At 34.9% G+C, this 15,214-nt stretch overlaps 1 protein-coding gene across 3 annotated transcripts in view; it reads left to right on the forward strand.

The window, feature by feature from the left end:
• Positions 1–3,418: 3,418 nt before the first annotated feature.
• LOC108741179 overlaps positions 3,419–15,214 on the forward strand; it is a 37,117-nt gene continuing 25,321 nt past the window's right edge. Inside the window, exon 1 of one of the 3 annotated variants that reach the window (XM_018475865.1) lies at positions 3,419–3,814. The gene's annotated coding sequence lies outside the window, so the exon portion shown is untranslated. Of the gene's footprint in view, positions 3,880–6,579; positions 6,600–15,214 lie in introns of those variants that run through there. The other 2 variants (XM_018475866.1, XM_018475868.1) reach the window with 2 other exon arrangements.

The following is a 15,214-nucleotide window of genomic DNA, read 5'->3' on the forward strand; positions in this document are numbered from 1 at the left end:
TCTCCTATCTTTATATTCGCTCTTTCCCTACTTTTTCTTCCCTTGCATACCAGTATTTTAGTTTTACTTTTATTTATTTTCATACAGTACTGATCTGTCAGTACCGCTTCCATTTTATTTAAAGCTATCTCTAGGTCCTCCTTGCTAGATGCTAATACTGCTATATCATCTGCAAATCTAAGCATACTAATCTTTTGCCCTTGCACATCTATCCCTACAATACTGTCTCTAATGATGTTGATGGCGTTAAATTAGGGAATTTTTATATATTTTCACCAGTGTTTTAAACAATAAAACATTTCTCTAGAATGGTGTACGTTTAGGTTTATATCACCTAAATAGTAATTAAATCACATACGTATAAGCAAAGGTATTTTCTTTGCAATAATTGTGAATGTCCTAAACGCTTATTTTACCATCTATCATTTCGCAGTGCCGTTTTTCGGTACCCCAGACGTGTCACTTGATAAATTTATGCGCTACTATACCTTTGTTGCCAAAGTTTCTTGGCAATTTGGGATTACAAATAGACCGCACTGCCTAAAAAATCAACAGGGCCGTGACAAATATGTATACACGAGCGGAATATCGTAGTAAACTCCAAAGTGCTTTTCGGGGTGAAAACGTCTCATTAATCATGCACGAATTTATGAGATCCCGACAAAGATATTCGGACACCGGGGATGGACATTAGTTCATTGTTGGTGTCAGTCGAATGATAAATGACTGTTTGGGTTATCACATAATGGGATACAATCGAATGGAGACAGGACGAAGGGAACTCAAAGTTTATGTAGAATATAGCAAGGGAAACTTTTCTTTTTTAGGGGTAAAGTTTTATTTATGACAATTATTAAGGATTAAGGGGACTACCTCGGGAGATGTCATCAATTGCAATAGGAGTAGGTGAAATACTAATCATTCTATGTATAATGTATCATCAACATAAGGTCGTCAGTCCTAAGACTGGTTGGACACGCACCTCCACTCCTTCCTATCCTGAGCTAATCTTCGTATTTCTCTAAAACCAGAACAATCCACATCCTTAATTATTTGTGAACACTAATCTAATCTAGGTATACCTCTATCCCTCCTAACTCCCGTTTCAACCTCTAATACGTTTCTGACTAGTCCTTCATGCCTTAGAAGGTGACCTACTAACCTATCTCGCCTATTTCTTATTGACTTCCATTTCGAACGCTTCTAATCTTTTCCGCAGCGCCCACCGTCTATGTTTTGCACCCGTACAGCGCTACGTACAATGTCTACATAATATTATGTTGACGAATTTTGAATTCTGTGGAATATGAATTACACTTACATACTAAACATTATTGTCATTGGACAAACCTTTTTTTTTGCTCTCTGGTTTTCCAATATTGTTCGTAATGTCATTTTTCGATTTGATTGAGTTCAACACACCAAAAATTATTATTTTCTTGCGAAACGTTTCAGAAATTAAAAAGGTTTCAACTTGTATAACACTGACTAATGAAGATCAATAAATACTGGAGGGTTTGTAATAAAGGTTACCACAGCCAACAGTAACTTATTGGTTTATCGTTCAATACCAAATTGTGCTTCAAAACATAAGTTATATCTCTTTAACACCAATGTTTGACGTAGATAAGGACGGACGTGGGTTTCTGATTTAATACTAAATTGCCTAGAATTTATGTTGTGTAAAGTATAATATCACTGTATCTGTATTTGGAAATTCTTTTGGAGAAAAAGCAATCAAAAGTATAAAAGTGGATTATTACAAATTGATGTTAAAAATATTGGAATTTTGAATTAGTTTACATTTAGGTAATTAATCATGATCAATTTCTAATCGAATTTCGTATACAGTAAATCCTAAAATTTCCTAGTTGGAAAACATGCGAAATTTAATGAAAACCTAAACCCTACCGATTGTTCTACGGATTTTGATGAATTGATTCCAAAGCTTATGTTTAAGCTAAAAATAAAAAGGGAAAAACATCAACTTCTGTTCGTTTTTAATAGCGTCGTGAATTAGTAAGATGATGAAAATTCTAGACAAAATTACTTGTAGCAGGCGTCTGGGTAAATTGTTCTTAGGAAATGCGAACAAAAGTCATAATTAGTGCTGGAATATCTGTTCTCATTTTGAATCCAAATTACGGAAACAATTATTTTGAGAACAAAACTGTATCTAGTTGAAATGAATTTTAGTTTTGTAATTTTTTTATGGCAAGAAATGCATAATATCATATCTGTACCGTCTTCTTTATAAAAATTTGACAAATAGGTAAAACACTAAAGAGATCTATTAGATTTCGACGAATTTGTTTCAGTAAACAGCAGCCATTTTCACGCAAAATTAGGTAAGATTACAAATTATAAATTCGTGGAGTAGTAAGGGAGTAGGGATATTAAAACTATTTAACTCTAATTGGTTATTTACTAACAGCAGGTTTGAATGAAGTGCTTTTTTGATTTTGAATATTGCTAGAAAGATTAATTGTCTATCTTTTGAAATATTGTGGTGTAAGATTTTAGTGTTAGGTACTAGTTTCTGACTGGTGACAGTTGAATGAATTCCCTTTTTTATTGATTGCATTTATGTGTTCATGAATTCGTTTTTTAATGGTTCTACCGGTTTGGCCAATATAGGTACATAGCACTACAAGAGTTGCAAATTAATTGGTAGATGTCGCTATTTTCTAAGAGGTCCAACTTTTCTTTAATATTACCAAGCTTTTAGAAGCTTTTCTCTTTGGTTTTAAAAATTAATTGAGTTAAACGGGTAGGTATTGTAGACGTTACTGTAGAATAGTAACAATAAGTTTCTAAGAAGTTCTTTAGAATTTTTCACAGTGGCTAACAACAATTGCATATTCTTAATAGCAGCTGAGCTGTGACAAATAGACAGACGGGATATACATCAAAGTCACGACTTATGTTTTCCTTTTTATCCTTTTTCCCTAACGAAATCTCAAACTAGTAATCCTAGTAAGTAGGTAAAAGAAATCCTTCAATTTTTTTTTGTGAAAACAGTAAAATTTTGCAAAGGTATAAGAATTAATTAGGACAATCTCATTAATACAATAATTATGTGTATCTGCTGACTGGACTATATATATTTTGAGGAGTTAAAAATGGTCTATGTTTATTGAACACGTGTTACGGTATAGTAGATACTTTGTAACAGTAGACCTAATGATTTGTAATTTTTTTTCTTGTTCGAAAAGCAACTGTGAAATGGCACCGATCATAAATCTAACGCATAAGACGCCGTTGGCGGCAACGGATACCGTTACCTTGCAATAACCAGACGCACTCGCCAACGAATGTGCAACTGGCCAAAGCCGCATAATAACAAAAGAAGTGGGCATTGCGCAACAACCGCCACACAGCCACAGTCACCGGCGCGGCGTGTGTCGGGTGGGGGAAGCTCACCTGGGAAACTACACGAACAGAAATTGTATACTGTATATCGTACGTCGCTTTATACTGTAACAGTTCGTAGCTGTGGATAACTGTTGATTTGTAGAAGACACCTGTTTGTCTCCTTCAAGTTCATAACATACTAGTTTTTGCGCAAACTAAAATATTTAACGAATCATTCAATTAACTTTTGAAAGTGAGCTTTGGAACTGGAGTTTTACCTAGTTTATAAAATAAAACGCGTGTGTCGTTAATCGTGAAAGTATATTCGTAAAGTATTCGTGTTGCCTGTGGTATTTTGTTATTGTTCTTGTGGAAATGGTGTTTGGTTTGCTCCAAATATTGTACGATATCGAAAAGAAAAGGTGAAAACAATTGGGCAATTCGTCCAGCGCATAAAGAGGTAGGATTCTGAAGGATTCGTAACTTTGGTACCAGTTAGATTGCGCGAAACTTTTGGTAACGAAGGTAATTTCTCGTTTGTATTGACAAGCTACCTGTTGCTAAGGTCCGTTGCAAAGAAAAGTTTGTTTTTCAACTTAAAATAGCTAATACTTTAGATTTATTAATTTTTCACATTGTTAGTTTTGAAACATTTGAATGGCGTGTAAATGATAGGTAAAAATGGCACCTCTTGAAGTGACAGTAAGCAGTAGGTGCATGATTGAGTTTCATTTTTTTACAATAAGAAATGTAACTAAAATCGTAATAATCCAACTTACAATTCCACATAGAACCTTTAAAAATTTAAAATCCAAGGCGTAAAGCGCGTTGTAAGTTTTTAAACGTTTTGTGTGGAATTTGAGCTTTCAGTTCAAATCTTGAATTGAAAATTTTTAATGTTCAGGCTACGATTGGAAAACCTTCGCAATCATACCCAACCTTGTACAATGCATGTCAAGCGGCTATTACGCGATTTAGCCAACTCTAGCCATTTATCTGATATGGGTACCTTTCTTGATACATACATATGTTCACCTGAATAAGTGTCGATGGTGCACAGACTTAAGTATATTTTGGCAATTCTCTATACCACAATGAAGTTTAAAAGGAGTTACATCTTGTGGTTTAAAATTAAAAACATTAGGAGAGGTGCAATCTCTGGAACTACTGAATCGATTTCAAAAATCCTTCGACTAATAGAAAGCTATAGGTTATCTTTTATTTTGATAAAAATGAGTTTGAAATCTGAAGATTTGTAAAGCGTTGCTGCAGCATGGACAATAGGTTTGATTTTCACATTCATATTTTTGTAATGATATCCCTATTTGCGGTATAATGACCGCAGTATCCATGTGATAGGGTCTCCATTTCTTTACCATTAACCCTGCTACCTCTCCATTTAACATTACACCCATCTGCGGAATCCAAGGTTTGCTATGACAAATAACTATGGTGTTTCCATAAGTCCATGGGGCATGGTGGTTGACTCAGGCTAAACAGGGAGATAAGGGATTATGTGTTGATCAAAGAAACCCTTCCCGTCGTAATCTAGCCTAGATTTAATTCCAGATACAGACCTAACATTTTACCCAAGGCAACCTGGGAGTAGTTTGTCTCTCTAATTTGGCTGAATCCCATGTTGCATGCGTAATATTTCGCACATTCAGGGAAACCCATTTCTATTATAACTTAACGTAAATTAAATTGTAGTAGTCCTCCCTCTTACTTATTTTTAGTATTTTTTATACGTGTATCTAGACAATTGCTTAAATACTATTTGAAATGCATATAATGACAATGAAACAGCACTGTATCGAAAGCTTTTTAGATCAAAATTTATTTCTCTCTTGCTGAACTGTAACAAACGTTTCGACATTGCTTTGTTGGCATTTCAAAATCTTTGTATAGCGGTCACAATAAAAAAAAAATGGAACTGACATATTGTGCATGTGCTTGTTGTTGGGTAAACGGAAATTATTTTCTCTCCATATAGGTACGTCTGTGTGGTGCTTATAAATACTAAATAAATTTCACCTTCCTGCTTTGGAATTATTACATAATAATAAGTTACCTATAAGTCGACTGACATGTGGCCGAGAGCTGCAACAAATAAACAACTACAGTGTTGTAGTCGTCTTTTTTTCAACGTATACCTACTGCGTTCGAGTGAATGAACAACAGCTGTTGTGGCGCTCATTCAAATATGTCCGGGGTTCCGTATTTGACCAAAGAGAACAACGAATTTAATTAGTAACGAAATTTAAAACTCGATTATCATATAGCTAAGTCATCTTTTCGATACATTAAAATTAATAAATAGCAAATCATAAATTGCAATAGTAAATTAGAAATGTGAGTTTTCCTCATTGAGTTTTCTCCAAAAGTTCCTAAGCGCATTCGTCAAAAAAGAAATTAATATAAATATATAATAGTCCAAGTCCATGGTCCGCTATTTGTGGATCTATATAAACTACAATCTTAACGTTTAACCTAGAATTTACTGAAGTGTGTGTAGTCACAACTAGAATCAACTGAAAATATTAATTCTGGTTTTACCTAGTCAAAACTCGAATTAACTAAAGAGATTTATCCTAGCCAGATCGCGTATTAACTAAAATGAAAGTTTTTACAGTGACGAGTGTGAAAATCACGCGCAGGATGGAATGATCCTTTTTTCCATTAAATCACATTCGATAGGGGTATGGTAAAAAAATATTTTCTAAAAAAATTAGACTGCGATAAATGGTATCCTTCATATATGTATATACGTATATTAATTATTGTGGTAATGGAGATATGATCTAAATAAATTGTAACTAATTGTGTGCTGTTTTCGCAAGAAAGGCGACGGTGAAATTGTTGATAACTTATTAAAACGGTTCGACTGCCTCGCTCTGATCGCTTTCGTCACTTGAAATTAACATATGTAATTGCACGTTCGTTTTTTGACGATTTCTTTTGCATATTGTGCGCGTTAACAGTGCTGTTAATATTTGCGTGATATTGATTGTAACTGTAACGGTTTTATAGGAATGTTTCACCGGTTATTATTAGCTTATTATCATAAAATGTAAATGTAGTTTGCTAGATGAGTGTGGAATCATATAAATATGCACAACTCTATCTATATAAGTTTAAATGCCATGTTATTGACATTTAAGTAGTACTTATACCTACGAGGCGACTGTGCAATGGGCGGGTGATTTCGTTATTGTACTAATATGACTGAGCTCAATTAATTAGAGGTGATTTTTATTTATTTTATTGTTTCAACATAGTGCGAACGCATGTTATACTTAATTAGGTAATTATCCTGCCATAAAGACTGCCGGCGTGTTCACAATAAACACGTGGTTAATTACGTTTATGGTACCTACGGCGTATGTGTGTGACTAAATATTAGGAAGCTGTTGTGGGTCAAGTGTGTCCTTTGTTGAATGACGAAGTGATGGTTTAGTAACTACATAATTTCAATTTAATTATCCTAGCCGATTAAGTTGTATATGTAGGTCCCTGAACACTTCAACTTGCTGCTAGTAATTTCTTGTTGATTAAATAATTGGGTTTATCTATCGAATTGATGTTCACCCATGGTAGGTTTTACCCGCGGCTTCGGTCGCGTTGAGTCCTAAATACGTGTCAAAAATAATCGACAATATAAAAGTAATTTTTCTATCCTTCGGGAACAGTATACTCTTTTGTGACTAAAAGGTGTCCTATATCCTTTTATATACTCTTGATAATGTGTGCAAAAAGTTTCATGACGATCGGTTGGACAGTTATGACATGAAATTGTAACAAACAAACAAACTAACATTTGCGTTTGTAATTTATTTAAACTGTCGTGAGTCACAGTATGCATGATTATATTCTATCCTGAGATTTTTGGTGAATATGGTAATTTACTTAGATTAGGCTAACTGGACCAGTTTTCAGATTGGGTAAATTTTTACTTTCAGTTATTTTTGAAGAGTGATAGGTATCGTGGTTATAAGAGTAGCACGTGTAACTTTTTTTTAAATGAATTTCATTTTTATTGTTTGTTTTATAAAATCTCAAAAAACCGGACGGAGTACGAAATTACCCAATTTTTAATACGATCAATATTGTCTCTGGCATTTTGCAATTTACCAGCCAAGAATAATTGCCGCCTGGTCCTAGTCCATATACGTACCTTTAGCACCCTTTGGTCGTTAAAGCTCGAATAGCGGTATCATTGCAAATAGAAAAACGAAATTTTTCTCTCCTGCTTGCTCGTTAAGGTCTAGCAACAGCTGCGGTATTAGCGCCATTTGCACCATACTATTAAACTTAACAGCGTCCAATTTACATTTGTCTACACTGAAATCTTTTTAAGACGGATTAGATAGACAAGAAAAGAAAATGTTTGTGGGAGGTTAATCGTTTATGGTATTATCCTTAGCAAGTGTCTAACGTAGAAAAGGGTACATCATCATAAGGTCGTCAATCCTAAGACTGGCTAGACACGTACCTCCACTCTTTCCTGTCATGAGCTATTCTTTGCACTTCCCTAAACTACCTCTTTAACTATTAGCGAACAGTAATCTAATCTAGGTCTACTTCTAATCCTCTTAACTCCTGTTTTGCTTGTAATATGTCTCTGACTCGCCCTTCATGCCTGAGAAGGTTTCCCAGCAACGTGTCTCTTAGTGAGTCTCCCATTCTTTCTACTACCTCTTCATTTCTAGCCTTCTCTACCCACGGTATCCTCATAATTCGCGTTTAATAACACATTTCGAAGGCTTCTAACCTTTTCTTTTCCATCACGCCCATCCTCCATGTTTCGCACCCATACAGCGCCGCAATCCAAACATACACCTTTAACAATCCTTCTCAAATTTCCAAATTAACCGTATGCGAGCATAGAAGTGACTTATTTTTATTGAAGGCAACTCGACCCTGCGCTATCCTCTGATTTATATCTCTACTATCCTTCCATCCTGACTTACCTGACTTCCTAGATACCAAAAATTAGCCACTTCTTCAAATTTTTCGTGTCCTATCTTTATATTCGCTTTTTCTTTAAAGGTTAATAGTATACAGGTAGGTACTCGACAAATATTATAATTATTTTAGTCTCTTCATTATCATAAGGTCTTCAGCCCTATGAATGGTTGGACACGAGTTGCACTTCTACCTGTCTTGAGTCAATCTTCCCGTTTCTTAAGCAGCCTACATCTTCAACTACGTTTAGGAACAATAATCTCTAGTAAAGGTCTACCACTACTACATTAACACCTGTTTTTACTTGTAATATGTCTCTAACGAATCGTTCCTGTTTGAGAAGGTATTCTACTAACCTATCCTGTTCTATTACTAATAATAAGTTCATTAGGAAGGATCTAATATAGAAATGATTTTTTAAGAGTTCTTTAAATACAAAGCCTTACAAGTTTTCCTGTGTTCGGGTTACTGAAATTTTAATTCCCACAATTATTTTAGCAACTGTAATAATCTATGACGTCCCTGATGTGAAAAAGTGCAATCACGATTTTCCTGACACGTCGTTGTTCCTCTGGGACATTAAACCTCGATGAAAAGACAATTTACCTAGTCAGATTAATTCACCTTTTTCGTGGCAGTAGAGAGGACGAAAAAATAAATTCCCATCTTTGTTCTTTATAGTGGCTCACTTTCACCGGATATTTTTTGTTACCTTCCGGAACTTCTTTGTCTGTGCTGTTGTTCATGGCTAACTATTGTCAGTCATTCGCCAGCTACTACAACATTAATCAGATGGATAAATGCTTGTTTTTTTCTAGTTTTATCCGTCGAAACAAAATCAATACGTTCACTATGAAAAAGTGGCACATTGCCCTTTTTAAATTCATTTAACAACGTACAGTAATCGACAAAATAAATGAATACTATGTACCTAAAATCGGTCTAGTACGCGTACGATTTCCGCGCCGAAGATTCCGTACAACGTATGTAGTTTATCAGCATAATTAGTATAAACTAGTGGGGATGCTGATCCCAAAATGTTTTTCTAGATTATTCATCATCATAAGGTTGTCAGTCCAAAGACTGGTTGGACACGCACCTCCACTCTTTCCTATCCTGAACTAATCTTCGCATTTCCCTAAAATTAGAACATCCCACATCCTTAACTATTTGCGAACAGTAATTCAATCTAGGTCTACCTCTATCCCTCCTAACTCCGATTTCTGCCTTTAATATGTCTCTGACTAAACCTTCATGCCCGAGAAGGTGTCCTACCAACCTATCTCGCCTATTTCTTATTAATTTCGTTAGAGTCCTCTGTTCTCCTATTCTTTCTAATACCTCTTCATTTATAACCTTCTCTATCCACGGTATCCTCATCATCAATCGCCTGTAATACCACATTTCGGACACTTGCAACCTTTTCTTTTCCGCCGCGTCCATTGCCAATGTTTCGCACCCGTAGAGCGCCGTACCATTCCATTTTATCTAACGCTATCTTTAACTCCTAAAGTAATATTATGAAAACAAAAAAGATTCTTGATTTTAAAAATAAAGAAGATCGCGATTTTGTGTGTGATAATAATGTTCAATATAGTCATAAGTAAAAGAAATTTTCAAAACGTCGACCGGTAAAAACAAATGATTTGGGGTTAATGTTTAGCCTTGGTTGGTAATATATCTTGCCGGACGTCGTGTGCTTTACGTAGGGTTTCAGTAGGATGTAAACGCGACATATGGCGTTTCCCGTACCACTGAGCTTAATCGATTAGTCAAATGAAAGAATGGCCAGGTACAACTGTCCGGTTCCAGTAATAAGAGCCTAAACTAGGTACTTGAAAAAGATGTATAACGGTGAATAGAGATTTTTTCCAAAGATTTGTTCTTCCTGTCTACAATTTAAGATTTTTAAAAAAAAATTTAAATTAAACTTTGCTTTGATGTAATTAAAAGTATATTTACTACCTTTTAGTATAAATTTGTACATATAAGTAGGTAGGTTTTCGCTTTTTTTTTTAAAATTAACTAAATTTTTCAATTTTTAGTGTGTAAATATTTTTTGTTTTTGTTGATTTACAAAAAAAAAAAAGGAACTCAATTCTTAGCATTCGACACGATACCGATTCGATTCCTGATCCAAGTTTTCCTGTGATTTTCTTGTATCGCTTAAATAAGTGCTGGGTCAGTAATATTTCACAAATAATTTTTCACTCGCTTCTATCTTCATTTTGTCTGTTTAATCTTTCTCAATTCCAACCTCTACCCCCTTACTCTCACGATTTTAAAAAGGAGGCTGATGTGTCTGTGTCTCAACCTAATGTCATAAAAATTTGACACCAAAACTGAGATTATCAACAAGTATTTTTCATGTTCATTAGCTCTCAAATTATGCAGGTTTGGTCGATGCTATTTATATTTCTATACGAGTAATGTAGTTTAATTCCAAAAGAAGGATTCTTAGTATAAGTGAAATTTTTGTAGGTACGTGTTACGGAAATAAATTGGGATTTTAGGTTTGCTTAGCTCTCATTTGAACGGTAGGCGGTCGAATGGGAAACTTTTTATAGCATCGAGGGTCCTTCTTACTTGGGGCACTTTCGGGATTACTAATTAACCCTCTCGTTAAGTTGGAATCGGCAATTAAGCAGTTAAGCCTTTTATGTCAAATTAAGCTAATTCACAATCTCAAAAATGATATTAAAATTTGGTTATTGCCTCAAAACACCTAATATACATAAGCGGGTGATTACTTTGGAAAGGATAAGATGCTAATTGATGGAATTTTACCATAATGTCGGTTTAAGTCTTTAAAAACTGGTTGTCGTTGATGTTCGTTTTATATCAAGGTAAAAAATTTTGAATAACGGTTCACGGATCTCAATCGGATCAATAAAATCCTCGAAATCGTGAAGCGACGAAATATTTTTGTACTGTTTACAAATGCCTAAGTGATTATTTGATGACACGCTAAATCGTAAAGTGTCCCACATTTTTCCGATCCGACGGGACTAAAACCTTGTCGTAGCTCAGATACAAACTAGAGTGGGTGGATCGGCTTGCGCATTTCAATGATTTAGGGAGCCGGACCATAGGTTCAACAATAATTGGGGGGTTCTTACAGAGAAACCAGACTAAAACAAGTCCCCGAAGGAGAGCAGCAGCTCTTTATGTGCTCAATTCACGAGGATCGGCACGACAATCTGATGCACAATACTGCGATGTGGAAAGCAACGGGAAATCACCACATTATGATATCCCAACCAAAATACACCAAATGCGAATGATGGCGTCCTCTGGGGTAAAGCACTCCGGACGTAAACTAGTCCCCCGTCCGACCGGGGACTACCTCGGGGATGTCATTAATAAGTGCAATAAGGGAAGATGCAATATTTCACGAGTCGGACCTAAATCAGATTATTGTTCGCAAATAGTTAAAGATGTGGGATGTTCTAGTTCTAGGGAAATGCGAAGATTACCTCAGGATAGGCAGGAGTGGAAGTGCGTGTCCAACTAGTCTTAGGACTGACAACCCTATGATGATGATGATGACCCAAGTGTGTCCATATTTTATTGAAACTGTTCTGTTGTACTCCATTAAAATTAACTGAAAAGTTCTATGTAAGAAATGTAGCCAACATTGGTTCAGGTCTGGGACTGAGGAAACTACCCATTCTTGGTAGGTCAATGGTATGCCTAAAACTTGGTCTAGCCTTGGATGAACTCCGTTTCTTTCGATTGTCAACTCTGGTAGTTCATAAATGAGGTATTGCTTTCGGCTATGCTGAAAAATCATGGTAGGTCCTCCCGAAGAAACAAATAAAAAAATCCCTATAAGTACGGAGAAAATGAAAAATGAAAATTTATCTAAATATTAAATCGATATTTACAAATTTATCTCAACTAGCCCATTGCTCCGTAAGGGAAAATAATAAAAATTACAAATTGGACCCGAATTTGTAAACATAAAATCCCCCCAGCAATAAATTTTCTAATAGGTGTTTTAGTTGATATTACAAATTTAATTGTAATAATTAAGAAAAACACGTCAAAATTGAGATTATTACAAGTTACCTAACAAATTCTACTAGTTCTACGGCAAATTCAGTCATTTACATTTGAAAATTGTAATGTTTGCATTGTCATAAAAATTCTTCGTGTAAGGTAAAAATGGTTAATAAATAATTACATTGCGTGTAAGCGATTCTATTCATTCACTTTAACGTTAGGGGACGAAACAGGGGTTGGTTTAGTCATACAATGTCGATAATAGGTGGACAGTTGTTATATAGCCGGGAATTCTTGCATATATAATGATATGATAAAAGTTAACATGGAAAGTTTCATAAAGGAATCGATTTGAGATTTGAGGTATAACGGATTTCAATGTAATTTAGTGTTTAAGTTGTCGTAATAGAATTTATAAACGACCAAAAACGGTATCTGTCTTTGACAGCATAGTAAATAATATTATTGGAGCACAAAATTTATTACTAGATAATATTTCTTTAATGTCGTTGTTGTTTCAGTTGAGTTGGTATCGTGGAGGAGAAGTTTTCTGATTAAAATTAAGAAAATTTAGGGCGTGACTATTTTTCTTAATGTATTAGCAAGAGTAAAATGTGAGACAGTTTTTTCTTCTTTTACTTCTTTATTACATCGTTACTTGTAAATGCGTTTGCAGTTTTTCTCATGAGAATTATAATGCATTTGTTTATTGTAAGATAGATTAATTTATTCTTGGCCTAATTAATATACAATTACAATTGACAGACTTACAGAAAGTGAAACCTTGGGAGTGGCAGAAATCAGACATTGTTTAATTGTATTTAATTTTTACAGCTTTCATTAAAAAAAAAGAACAATAAATACTGTAAAATTTTTTGGATTTATATGAAGTAGATTTTTTCGGGTTTAGAGCAAATAAGAATCTATATTTTGATAATCTTACCGTAATAAAGATTAACGGATCGGACGGGACTTGAACCTTGACGAAACAATCTAGAGTGGGTGGATCGGCTTGCAAGTTTCGATGATTTAGGGAGCCGGACCTTAGGTTCAACCATAATGAGGGGGTTCTTAAAGAAACCACACAAAGAGGGCAGTACTCAGGGTGGCAGAGATTACTAGGATAGGTACGGTACTCTGATGCACAATACTTTTCGTAAATTACTTTCGTAGTGCGAGTGTTAAATGATTTTCGACTCGCGACTGCTGGCTTTCGGGCACATCAAAAGCGCTCTTGGTATCGATCGCCTGCGGCATTCGTTCACAACAATACATATTAAGGACAGATTCTTAATCAGTCTGTCTATAGAATGTAACCTTATTCATTATTTATTCAGTCATCACATGCAAGTATGTTGAAATTTAATCGATATCATAACGTTTCTAGCCCTTATTTCTGGGTAGTTTAGAATGAAGTGAGCTTTTAGACGTGCTAGAGGGCAGGGGGATGTTATAGTGATAAAGTTTTGTCACTGTAAAACCAAGGGCACGATGTATGTCGTTCGAAATTGTCTCTTTTACTAAGCTCCACAGTTATATACTGGCAAAGACACTGCAAAAGTTTCGTATAGTTATTGAGTAATAGTACACTGAGGAATTTCGCTTCAAACAGGACAGTGGAAGCATCAAATGTTCTAGGATTCTCTCACGAGCTTACGTACATTGTAATTAGATTTCAAATGAAGGATTAAGTTTCGTTCGTCATTCAAGTATCGATTGAGGTTGTTTTTATGTTTGCGGCTTACGGGCATATGTTTTCTAAATGACAGTAGTAAAAGAGACAAGTTTGTACAAATGCAAATGCTAAAAACTAAGTAAATACGAAATGCCTTTAGTAAGTAGACTGTGTAATCCTACCCGAGTTCAGTGTAAATACAAATAAAGGGTCCTGCTCCAAATTTTTTTGCGATGTCAAGTGTAGCTCTTTGAATTGCTTAGGATGTTACTGATAGTAACGTGTTGTATATTTTGTCTAATATATACCAAATACATTTTCAAATTGGCATGGCTACTTAGGCAATAAAACTTTCGAGAGATTTATTAGCTTTTTTAGTTACTATTTTGAACAATAGGCGTACGTTTTTAAAGACAAGAAACTCAAGACATTTTGCTCAGAGAAAAACACTACGTAATTATTAGCATTAAAAAACACATGATATACCATATTAGTTTCCATAGCGTCATCTATTTTCATACTTTTTTCAATACTTACCTCTACATTACTAGCTTTTTCTAGCTACGGTATTTTCTTAATCCGCCAATAACACCACATTTCTAACGATGTGATGATCTTCTTAAATTATCCTATGATATCTGACTTCCGAAAAAAAAAACGAAAAGCAGAAGATGGAAATAAGAATCCAAGATAAATAACTGCGGTTTAAGATGTTTGCGTTTCAATGAAAGTTAACAAATATCATATTAACAAATTAACAGTAAAAATATTCTAATTTCAAGATAATACGATATCTCATAACTTGATACCTTTCAAGAAGCTACAACAATTGTCCTGTTTGATAAAGTAGTGCAGAGTTATATGTTATGCTGATTTGTATTGATCGTATTGATTTCTACAGTAATTTGATCTTCCTTCAGAAAACTTGTTAAAAACGACGGCACTGCGGTGCTAGAAGCGAACTAGCACCTAACCACATAATTTCTTAGTATAATTCGCGATATCACATCACCTCGAAATCCAATTGTCTACATCACTAATACACTGGATTACCGTTAAAACATTACAGGTAGGTACTCAGGTACCTTACATTTCAAATCAGGATAACCTAAACTAACCATAAAATAATTCGAAGTGGTCTGTATTCTGTCGAAACTGCCAGACGCGGATCGCGATTTCGATCTTTTTGGATCTCATCAGCGCGTCGCAGGCAGC

The sequence above is a fragment of the Agrilus planipennis genome, unplaced genomic scaffold, assembly GCF_000699045.2.
Source record: "Agrilus planipennis isolate EAB-ADULT unplaced genomic scaffold, Apla_2.0 scaffold256, whole genome shotgun sequence".
NCBI classification, from domain to species: Eukaryota; Metazoa; Arthropoda; class Insecta; order Coleoptera; family Buprestidae; genus Agrilus; species Agrilus planipennis.